General features: G+C 41.3%; 1 pseudogene; it reads left to right on the forward strand.

Annotated features, from left to right (window-relative positions):
- Positions 1-683: 683 nt before the first annotated feature.
- Positions 684-1063, forward strand: LOC115802349 (non-histone chromosomal protein HMG-14 pseudogene; annotated as a pseudogene).
- The last annotated feature ends 10516 nt before the right edge of the window (positions 1064-11579 follow it).

Below are 11579 nucleotides of genomic sequence, written 5' to 3' on the forward strand. Positions count from 1 at the left end.
CATCTATTTCTTCCAGCTAAGTAGCTCTGGTCAGGTTGCCTAACCATTTTTTTTTTTTCCATAAAGATACACATTTTTTAAAGAAACATTAAAATGCCATTTCTATCTTCTGACTTTAAAGGGGGGGGGTCTTAATAATATCTGTGTTGTAAAAGAAGGAGGAACAGATCTGCCTGAAAGTGGTTGAGCTGTAAGGAGGGATACTGAACGGGGGGAGAGGATTCTGTTGCAGGAGAAGTTTGGAAAACGAAGTCTGAGTCAGAGATGTCTCCACCACACTTGTCCGACAGAAATACGACGCAAGCCACACGCTTAGGTGTAAATCTCCTAACAGTCATGTTTAAAAATGTAAAAATAAACAGGTGGTTTTAATTTTAAGAAGATGCGCAATCCAGTGTATCTAAAGGATTACCATTTTAAGATATAATCAACACGAAACATTCACGATCTGTTTTACATTCTTTTTGTATATGAAGTTTTTAAAATGTCTAGTATATGCCTTACACTTGGAGCACATCTTTATTTAGAAAGCCTCGTTTCAAGTGCTCTAAAGCAACCTGTGGTCAGAGCTGACCACACTGCACAGCAGAATTCTAGTAGCTTAAGAAGAAAGAGAAGGTGATCAAAAGGAGTTTACATGCGGGTCCCAGCGGCTCGGGCGGCGGGAGCAGCGGCAGCGGCCAGGCAGCCCAGCTTCGAGAAGGCTCTGCGCCCGCAGGCACCCGGCCCGCGCCCGCCCCGCCGCCACGATGCCCAAGAGGAAGGTCAGCTCCGCCGAGGGGGCGGCGAAGGAGGAGCCCAAGAGGAGGTCGGCGAGGTTGTCAGCTAAACCGGCTCCTGCAGAAGTGGAAACGAAGCCAAAAAAGGCGGCAGGAAAGGATAAATCTTCCGACAAAAAAGTGCAAACAGAAGGGAAAAGGGGAGCAAAGGGAAAACAGGCTGAAGTGGCTAACCAAGACACTAAGGAAGACTCACCTGCAGAAAATGGAGAAACGAGGAGAGCCCAGCTTCTCATGAAGCAGGATGGAAAGAAGCCAAGTCTGATTAATATCACACACCTGGTCCTATCAGGGGTCCCTGTCTCCCTCCTTGTACAATCCAGAGGAATATTTTTATCAACTATTTTGTAAATGCAGGTTTTTTAGTAGCTCTAGAAACATTTTTTTAAAAGGAGGGAATCCCACCTCATTCCATTTTTTAAAGTGTAAACGCTCTTTTTTAAAAGGTGAAATCATTTGCTGGTTGTTTATTTTTTGGTACAATCAGAAAATAGTGGGATATTGAATATGGGAGGCTTTGATTGTCTTGGGTGTCAGCTTAACATTCCACAGATGGGGGGGTAGCTTTTCTATCCTATAATACAACGCATACCAAATGGCAGTTTGGAGTCAGTTGTGCATTTAATGTCTTAAACGCTTTAAATTACTTCTCTTCCCATGTTGTTTTTGGTAGAATTGTTTCCTAAAGCAAACCACTCACCCCTTGATCTTGGCTCTCCTGGGCAGAATTGTGTGCACTCTGTAACATCTTTGGTAATGGTAGTCCAGTTCTTCTAGTAAAACTGTTAATGTGCTGTGGACGACTGACAATTTGAGTATGTAGTGTATGTGATATTAAATTGTGAATTAGTGGGACTTAACGATGTAACATCATATCAATATTTGAAGATATTGGTACTGGATATCCTGTGAAGGAAAATTTGCCTCCAAATTTTAATCTGGAAAGTCACTGGAATAACTGTTCAGAAAAGAATCTACATGATTTTTTAGATTTCTGGTACGTATGTTGAGAATTGTGTACAAATTAAAATGTCTGTGTACTGATCCTCAAAACAACCAATAAAATCTCAATTATGAAAGAAAAAAAAGGAGTTTACATGAAAATGAACTCGTTTCAGAATGGGGTGACTGAAGTATAAAAAATTATATATCAATAATTGGAGGTGGATAAAATTTCCATCTACTGGGAATGAGGTAAGACAAATTATAGGGGAATCACGTGGAGTGAAATAAAGGGGGGAAGCAAAACAAACACTGGGGGAGCAGGTGTTTCCCATTCATTGTCACTCACTCACTCAACAGAAAGTTACCATGTCACTTGCTCACTCAACAGAAAGTTACCATTCTCTCCGGTTGCATAGAGGAGAACTCTAACCCAGAGAAAAATTCAGTCACTGGCTTGAGTTTCAACTTCCTACTAGTCTATGAATCTGTGACTACCCAAAATCAATAGTTTGTATTTATCTTATTCTCATTGCCTATAGTGAAAAAAGAAAAGGAAAAAAGAGGTATAATCTGTCGGCTGACCTGAGTTGCTGTTGTTGATGAGGCAGAGAGGGGATTTGCCAAGAGCAAGGGGGTAGGAGGCTAGAAGTCTTGCCAAGGGCTGTGTTTCAAAGGCTGTTGCTCCAATCCCTAGGTCTGTAAGGTGCTAGAGGAGGGGAGCCAGGCCCACAGCAGCTGTTGTACTAGGCAGTTGTTATTCTGGGGACATGGACCCACTGTTCTGTCTACAGTTGAAGACAGAAAGCAAAAGATTGGGTTTGACAGTAGTCAGAGAGCATTGGTGGAAAAACTGGAGAAATTCCTGCACATGAGGTTGGTGAAAAATCAGGGGAGCTTGTCCAATGACCTGCTCTGGATTTTCAGACACTAGGATAGATTCTTATCTGACTTAACACAAGCTCAGTATGTTTCCTGGTTTGTATTTTAAGTTTTAAAATAACAGTCTTACTCCAAACTGTCCATGTGAAATGCAGATCATCTACATTCTGTGATGTAATCCGCTTGGGTCATGGCGGTGAGAAGATTATCACATCGTTCTCATACAGGCAACTCTTTTAGGAGAATTTGGAGGAACAGAAAAGGGGCATCAGACAGCTCTAATTAGCCTTACTTTCATGAAAATCAAGTTATTTTCAGCTAAGGATCACTGCTGAGAGGGAAAGAAAAACCAAATGAGCTGAAGAGTAGCAAGACCCTCTTTAAGAATGGATTCATAATGAACTCTCATTTCTATTTGGATAAGTAGTTTACACATAATTACTTAACCTATAGGATTGTGAGAGAGTTAAAAAGTTGACCATATTCATTCATTCAAAAGTTCCGTCAACAGCTGTTGTTTGAGCATCTACTCTGTGCTAAATGCTATTCTAGGCTCTGATTAGAGACTAGTGTGGCAAAGGCTGCCAGCTGATTCCTAAACCCATTTCCTCTTCTTGGAAACACAACTAGACTACATTTTCTGGACTTTGGAGTTAGGTTTGGATATGACTGAGTACTAGCCAATAGACTATAAGAGAAAATGTTGCTTCTGCCCCTGCCATGTGTGATTCTCCATGAGAGTCTTTCACTGACTATATTGACCTTGGGAACTACATTGAAAGTGGTGGACCACATAGAAGAAGGTGGCAGAATCACCGCTTAGAGGACAGCAGTAAGAAAACTGGTTTTACGCTTGAGGTGAGCTAGAAGTAAACTTGTTATAGCAGCTAGTGCAACCTTAGATAATATTAACATGAACAACAGACTTGCTCGGTGTCCTCTCGATCTTATATCCCAATGAGAGACAGACAATAAATAAGCAAACCACATAAATATATTTGGTTGTACATGAAAATGTTAAGCCTAGCTATAGGAGAAGCCCCCATAGCTCAGGTTCATGCTAAAAGATTAAAACTGTGGTTGATACAAAAAAAAATTTACGTTTGACTTTGGAATAAACAATCCCTTTCTCTCTTCATCCTACCTCTCCACCCCCTGCCCAACAGACACACATACCTCTTTAACCAAGTACCTAATTTTCTGAAACAGTGGTGGACTTCACTGCATGCAGTGAATAAGAAAAACCACATCATCTTAGAGATTTCAGTTCCCTGTTTTCTTTCCTGAATGTTATTTCGTTGTAGAAAGATATAAATGCATCTTTTCTGTAAGCAATAATGAAACATTGGTTGGCTGGTTAATTTTCTTCCATAAACAAAAGCAGAAATACTGACTACATCACCTGGTGGTAGAGCAGCAGAAAGATGACTGAGGTGATACTTAAGAGAGTTCTGAGATCCTGTCCTAATTATGTGATGGGTGCTAAAGAAGCTACTGCTGAGGTCTTAGTTGCCTCATATACAAAACTGGAGGTTTGGGCTAAATGACCTATAAGACTCCTCACACTTCTATTTCTACTTTCTGAGCCCGAACACAAACTTTTTTATTTGAACAGAAAAATGGTAGATGTGTGGCTCAAATGCAGTGCTTGGGAGACATTCTACCTAGTTTACAGGTTCAAATGATGCGACTCAGCATATGAACTTGGAATCCTCGACTCTGTGTTAGAGGCCTGATGCATTACCTAGAAAAAGGAGGCTAAAGAGACATTGGGAAATCCCAGGTGATTCAGAGATTCTGTTTGAATTATCCAAAAACCTTCCCAGGGCTTTTATTTCATTTGAACCCTGTACTTCGGAAGCGTGTGTGTATATATGTATATGATTCTGATTTCCCAAAGATCTGAGCCTCCTTTGTCCTTTGAAGCTTCAACTTTTCAAAATAAGAACTGTATTGTTTTTAACAATTGGGTCTTTCTCCCCAGCTCCCCACCCCGCGCTCAGCTTCTCTCTTCTCTGTGTTCTCCCTCAGCCCCTCTCAACTGTCTGGCTACTGATGGTGTGCGTTGTGATTTAAGATACTCTGTGCTTTTCCCTTCCTTACCACGGTGCCTTTGATTCAGATACAGACAGATACATTATTGATCAGATTTTCGCTGCTCCTCTTAGCTTGCTGCTGTTGCACTCGTAACTAATAAGCTCATAAGAGAAGGAGAGTGAGGCAAGCCTGCCTCCCTTTATAAAGCAAGAGGATGACAATGCTACAGCCTCCACTTTGGCATCTTTAAGAAATGCTACCTGCTTTCCCACTGGGAGCCTTCGTTTGTTTGGTCGGGCCACATCACTGTGCAGAGGCTAGTGGTCTTACCTGCCGGACAGTGAAGGCCTGCTTGGATGAAGAAGACGAAATTTACGTAGATGGAGGACCATTCTTTGTTCCATAGTGGATAAGTGGTTGGGCTTCTTTGCTAAGTGTTCCATGTAAATCCTAAGTAGCCATTTTAAACCAGATTCTTCATAATCCTATTTATTTTTTGCCACCAACCTAGGATTGGGTCTTCAGACTCTGAACCTACATCCTTCTCTAGAGGCAGAAATGCTGGGAATTTTCTCCTGTGACCTATTTTTCAACACCTTTGCTGGATCCTTAGAGACATGACTGAAAAAGCTACAAGAAAGATTTCTTTATCTTACCTAAAGTTTCCTTCTTCTTTAGACATTTAAACACCCTATTTCAAAATATCAAATTTTTCAGTGCTCATATCCTTTAACCCAATAACTCTACTATCGTAGTTACGTTTGCTAAAGCACGTGTATGTGTGTGTGTGTTTGTGTGCGCACAGATGTATACATACAAACATGATTATTCTTGTAATAGCAAAACCTGGAAAAACTTGGGGGCTACTTAAATAAATGAATGGTCATCCATAGAGTTGAACGATATGCAGCTATTTTAAAAATAAAATAGCTATATATGACGATTCTGAAAAAGCTGTTACATTACTAAATGGAAAACATACTTGCACAGGCTGAACTCTTTTGTCAAAATTTTTATCTATCTGCTATCTATTTATCTGTCTTTCTGTCCGTGTGTTCGTCACGCATCCATCCAGATGCCTCTGCTGCTTCATGTATTAAGCATTTTACATTTTACTGAGAGTGTAGATAAAATCTGCTAACAGCGACTTCCTCTAGGAAGAGTGGCTCTGGGAAAGGGAGATTTACATGCTATAGTTTACCTTTTGGTGTTTTCTGAATTTCTAACTTGGTGCAGATACTGTTTTTATTTTTAAAAGATGTCATGTCAGCTGAGGTAAACTGGATTCTGATATCTGGAGGATTCCTCTTCTTTTGTTCTTTATATATTTCAAAGCTGTATAAGTGTTGTTTGAAAACGCCCTACTATGAAGGCTTATATAAAACTATGGTCCCAGTCGCTTTCCTGAAAACGAATCTTGAAAGGTGAAGGGAAAAAGCCACAGGGGCTATAAGTCCCTGAGTGCTGAGAACGTGCGGAGGGGGCAGAGGAAAGGGCTGTGAAGGGAGAGGAGTGACACTGAGGGATGTGCTTCCCGCGGTGCACAGAAGTAAGGTGAGAGAGGGCTGGCAGTTAGGGAAATTGGAGTCTAGCCCCACTCTGCCATTTCCTGCCCTCTTACACATATCACTTAACCTCTCCCAACCTCAGTTTCCTCATTTATAAAATAAGGGAATTGTGTTGGATGATTTCTGAGGTGCCTTCTAGCGCAGAAATCTATACAGTTCTATGAAGCGTCAGCCATTCTGCCCCCACATAATTGGCAGGAGGTGGTAATGAAATAATGTCCGGAATATGACTCATCTTTCAATGTACATTTTCTCTGTCCTTCGACAGAAGTAGTCAGTAGGTCTTGTTTTTTTCCTCCTGTTACTCTGATAATAAGTCAGGATAAACTCCCTATAATGGACGCCACAGAGACTTTTTTTTTTTTTTTTTTTTGCTGTACGCGGGCCTCTCACTGTTGTGGTCTCTCCCGTTGCTGAGCACAGGCTCCGGTTGCTGAGCACAGGCTCCGGACGCGCAGGCTCAGCGGCCATGGCTCACGGGCCCAGCCGCTCCGCAGCATGTGGGATCTTCCCGGACCGGGGCACGAACCCGTGTCCCCTGCATCGGCAGGCAGACTCTCAACCACTGCGCCACCACGGAAGCCCCACACAGAGACTTTTATTTGTGGGGAAAAGCTGAGCTGGCCCAGAAATGCCCATTTGACAGAACACACTTCTAGTCAGAGACAGCAAAGGCATGTACAGTGAATGAACGATAAGGTAGATCAGAGTGATCAGAGTTTTAGTTTAAAAGAAACAAAAAAACAGAAAAAAATAAATCATTCATCATATGAAAATTTGCAGTCTGTGGTATTTTCTATTTTATCTGACTCTGCCCACCTGTCCTTTCTAAAGCCTTTCAACCCCACTAATGTTTTCTATTCCAAAACTACAGAGTAGAAAGAAGCCTGACCCAGTCCCTGCCATCCCAGCATACTGTCAAGTTACCATGATCCTTTAAAGCCCTTGGCTTGGGGTTATGGAAAGAATGAAAGCCAAAAGTCGGGTGATCACTATTTCATGGTGTGACCTAGGAAGGCCAATGCAACGTGAGAAATACTTCTCGAGCCCCTACCACGTACTAGGCATCGTGCTAAGCATTCAGTATTCAAAGGTCAAGGCCCTTCGTTGAAGAAGATAGGAGTCTAAAGGGGGAAGGATCAACATATTCGTAACTACAGTACAAGTCCCACACCAGAAGGCCAGACCAGAGCTATGGAAGTACAGAGCAGGGGTTGTTTAGCCTGCCAAAGGGTCATTTGAGCTGGGACTTAAAGACAAATAACCAATATCCAGGATCTCCTTTTGCTAACAGTTTCTGGCCTTACTGTTAACAGGGAAAATATCTCCATTTCTCTGCATATGACTGCCCCAGAAGTGCACGTGTGTGAAAAGAGCAAGCAGGTCATCTGAAAGATGGATGAAGAAAGACCCAGAAAGAGCAGGGCTGCTCTGGGAATGTGGAAGAGTAAGGGAATGGGGAGCAAACCAGGGAAAGAATGGGCCCGAGAAGGAAGTAACGGGGAGACGGAACAGCATACAGGGAGGGGTGAAACACTGTGGTGAGCTGTGCCACTAAGATATTGCAGATTTCATTCCAAAATCGTCTTGTTTACCTTCAGAGGCTGTGTTTCACTGGGCATCCCGTAGTAACTGCTGCTAGAGTACATCTCCTTTCATACAAGGTCCCCTGCTGTCACGAGCCTTCATGAGCATGGAGAGTTTTGTCCTGAAGCCTTTGGCAAAGTGGAACAAACCTAGCAGCACCTCTAAAGTGCGGACACCCTGCTGGGGTGAAGATGAATGGAAACGCAACTGGGAAGTATTTCACAACCAGGTGTGAAGAGGTAGAGAAAAGAAAGAAAATATTTCTCTCCTGGAGTGATTTATACTAGATTTGGACGAAGACTCATAGCCACGTGTAGGAATCAGCTGTAAGTCACTTGTGAAAGAACAAGTGCTGTACTTTTTTTCCCCTCAAGCCATGTGTTTAAATCAAATCAGCAAATATTTTTAATAATATCATTGTTCTCTAAATGTTGTCATTGCTTGATTTATTTACCCTTCTTTGAGGAGAGTCAGTCTCAGAACTGCCAGAGTCACAGGGTCAGGGAGAAAAGGACAGGATATTAATGGTTGACTGATACTATTTTCTTTTGAGGAATAAATTAAGAGTCTCTGCATCTTCTCAAATCCCAAAGGATGTCCCACAGTACTGAAAATTTTGAGGCTAGACTTGTCCCTAGTTTTAAGAATGATGAGTTTCCATAAAGGTCCTATTCAAATGTCAATTAATAGGCCAATACCTGAAGCCATTAACCTGTGAAGTCATTATGCAGAAAGAGTAACTTTGCTATATAATTATAGAGGAAGAATCAAGGTAAAACAGTACTGCATTTTGATGCCTTATAAGATATCGAAAAAGGGGAAGAGACATTAATGACAGACAACATCCATTTCATTACTTTAAGTGTTGACTTGGGGTCTGAGAAATATTTACCAAGCCATGAGTTTCTCAGTGTCATAGTTAGAATATCTAAAATTTTGCAAAATGGGGTATTGTATCTCAGGGTCTGGAGAACTAACGATACTCACTTTTTTCAAGTTCTCGACAGTATGTAGTTATACGGATTGAGCTGCAGAGTGCCCTAAATCCATATAGCTACACGCCACATTATCATACAGTTTTAACTTTATTGCGTATATGGAATTAAGGACTTAAGGTACATAGCTTTTCCTCTAAATCACAAAGTGGAATATTCAAGGTCCTTAATTGAGTTGTGATGATAATGTGAGAGCAAAACCAAAAATAAAACCCTGAGCTCCCAGTTCCCAGTCCAGTGTTTTCTGTAGATTCCACTGTTTCTGAAATACCAAACAGAAGAATTCTAGAGAACACCCCATCACGGAAATCACAACTCAAAAAGAAATCAGAGTTTTCAAAGCCATCTGACTGGCAAATCCATGCCATTTCCCAGACTTCACCTCAGCCCCTGGAGCTGTCACATTCAGAGGCTGTGTGATTTCATGCAGTGTGTGTTCAGCAGTTTGGCAGACAGGTTAAGGCCACCTGAGAATACAAGGGAGAATGATCACGCATATGTCCCAGAGGCAAGTCTAGAAATTAAGAGAGTAAATAAATGAGAACTGTGGGTGGGAGAATCTCATGCAGTAGCTTTCTGTCTGCAATAATCAACCTAATCCTTAATCAATGAGCAAGCATTTATTTTGAACCTACATCTTCAATAGCATGTAAGAAGCTATAGAAAGGCAGAGACAAGTGATGAACATGTAGAGGAAAATCAGAGATCTGAGACTATTTTCCTGGTTAATTGTAGGCACCATCTCAGCAGTTGCACCCTTAATTAACGAGTCCTGATGACATGCTATACTTGGCATCAGATGGTAGGTATTCTAAAAACACCCAGAAGGTAAATGATTTTTCATAACTCTTGACAACCTTCAGGATGTCCTTGTATGGATCAGTTATCACTTATCATCTTCCTGGCTTTAGGGAGGCTCATCACTGGATGCTCAGTCATTATGTTATTCCCTATAAAACTGTTGAAAGTAAAGCCATAGTATTCAAAGTGCTTATTTTGCACAAAATGAATTAATATCTTGCACCTCAAGCCTGCCAAGTTTTAGCCTCTAATAGACATTAATGCTATACTTCACTTTACATAATATATTCCTGAAGGTTATGAGTAAATATTTTTTGGATATATCAAATTACATATAAATACACGGTAAGAGTTGGCTATTTAAAATGGTTCTGTCTAATTCAACAACTTTTCCTAAGAATCAATTTCACTGCAGGCATTGAACTAGGTGCTGCGGATGTACAGATGAATATAGCTTGATTCCTGTCATCAAAAAATCTGAGAGTTTAGTGTAAGAGAGAGATGCATTAATACCAAATGTCAATATCGTACGCTGAGTGCAAACATAGAGGCAAGCATAGGGTACTGAGAGAACAAAGGAGGAGGAACTTGTTCATCCCTTGGAGATCAGTAACAGTGCCTGGAAGAAAAAGAAATGGCTGAGCAGAGCTTTGAAAAAATAAGGAAGATTCTTAAAGAATTCTCTGGTCCAGTAATCATTCCTTATTTATTTGTATTGTTTGTATAATCTCAGCCAAAGCAGAGCCTTATTTCTAACTCTTCAATTGTAGAAAAGGGAATTAGGAGCAAACTCACCAGATAGATTGTTAAGGTCAGTTCCGCGTTGCTGATCTATACGTTCTTTGGTTCTTTCTTGTAATTTTTTTCTTCCATATAGAAAGTGCTCTTAATGCAAAGCACCCCTGCCTTGTACTGTAAATGTTATCAATGTATTTACATTTAACCTGAAAATATAATGGGAAATGAGCATCAGTGGTACCACTAACAAGTCTTATACAGAAAGTTTAAACCAATGTGAGAGAAAGGAGCAGAGCTTTTGTTTTCATGGCTACATTAATGAAAAGGCTTGTACAGTGGGGAGGCCATGACCTCCTGGAGAGAAAAAAGCTGAACAATCATAATACATCAAATTCTGCCTTCTGGGAAGTATCTGTGACTATACGGCTGGTATCTTTGTGTATCAATCTTCACTTTCAAATAGCTCTCTCTTAATCAGCATATTAGTGAAGAAAGAGTTTTTATTGAATAGATTTGCATTTATTTTCTCAGGATTTTTCGGGGGCTGTTGTGGGTGTGGAGGAGGATACTGATGACAGAATCATGTAAACTCAAAGGTTCTTACTGGGGCTTCCCTGGTGGCGCAGTGGTTGAGAGTCCGCCTGCTAATGCAGGGGACACGGGTTCGAGCCCCGGTCTGGGAAGATCCCACATGCCGCGGAGCAACTAGGCCCGTGAGCCACAACTACTGAGCCTGCGTGTCCGGAGCCTGTGCTCCGCAACGAGAGAGGCCGGGATAGTGAGAGGCCCGCGCACCGCGATGAAGAGCGGCCCCCGCTTGCCACAACTAGAGAAAGCCCTCGCACAGAAACGAAGACCCAAAACAGCCAAAAATAAATTAACTAATTAATAAACTCCTACCCCCAACATCTTCTTAAAAAAAAAAAAGTTCTTATTGGAAAGATATTCAGCCAGGTAAATAAGCATAGCTAGTATGTAAGAGCATGTGATATTAGGGCTGGGGGCAGGCGATCATGCCCCAGCTCCATCCATACTGTGCAATGACGGCAGGCTTCCTGAGTTCTCCCACACATCCTGTTTCCTCACCTGTAAAACACAAGGACCTAGATATACTAAAGATTGACTTTCCTCATCTTTATTTATGGGGGAGTTTTTGAGTCATTAAAATATCATGTTATTGATCTACCAAAAAAAAAATCTACAGGATAGTGAAAAATACCTCACAAACACAAAATTAGAATGGCATTGAC

This window comes from Delphinapterus leucas, chromosome 4 (genome assembly GCF_059928025.1).
Source record: "Delphinapterus leucas isolate spDelLeu-1000000601 "Yukka" chromosome 4, BTC_Dleu_Yukka2, whole genome shotgun sequence".
Lineage (NCBI taxonomy): Eukaryota > Metazoa > Chordata > Mammalia > Artiodactyla > Monodontidae > Delphinapterus > Delphinapterus leucas.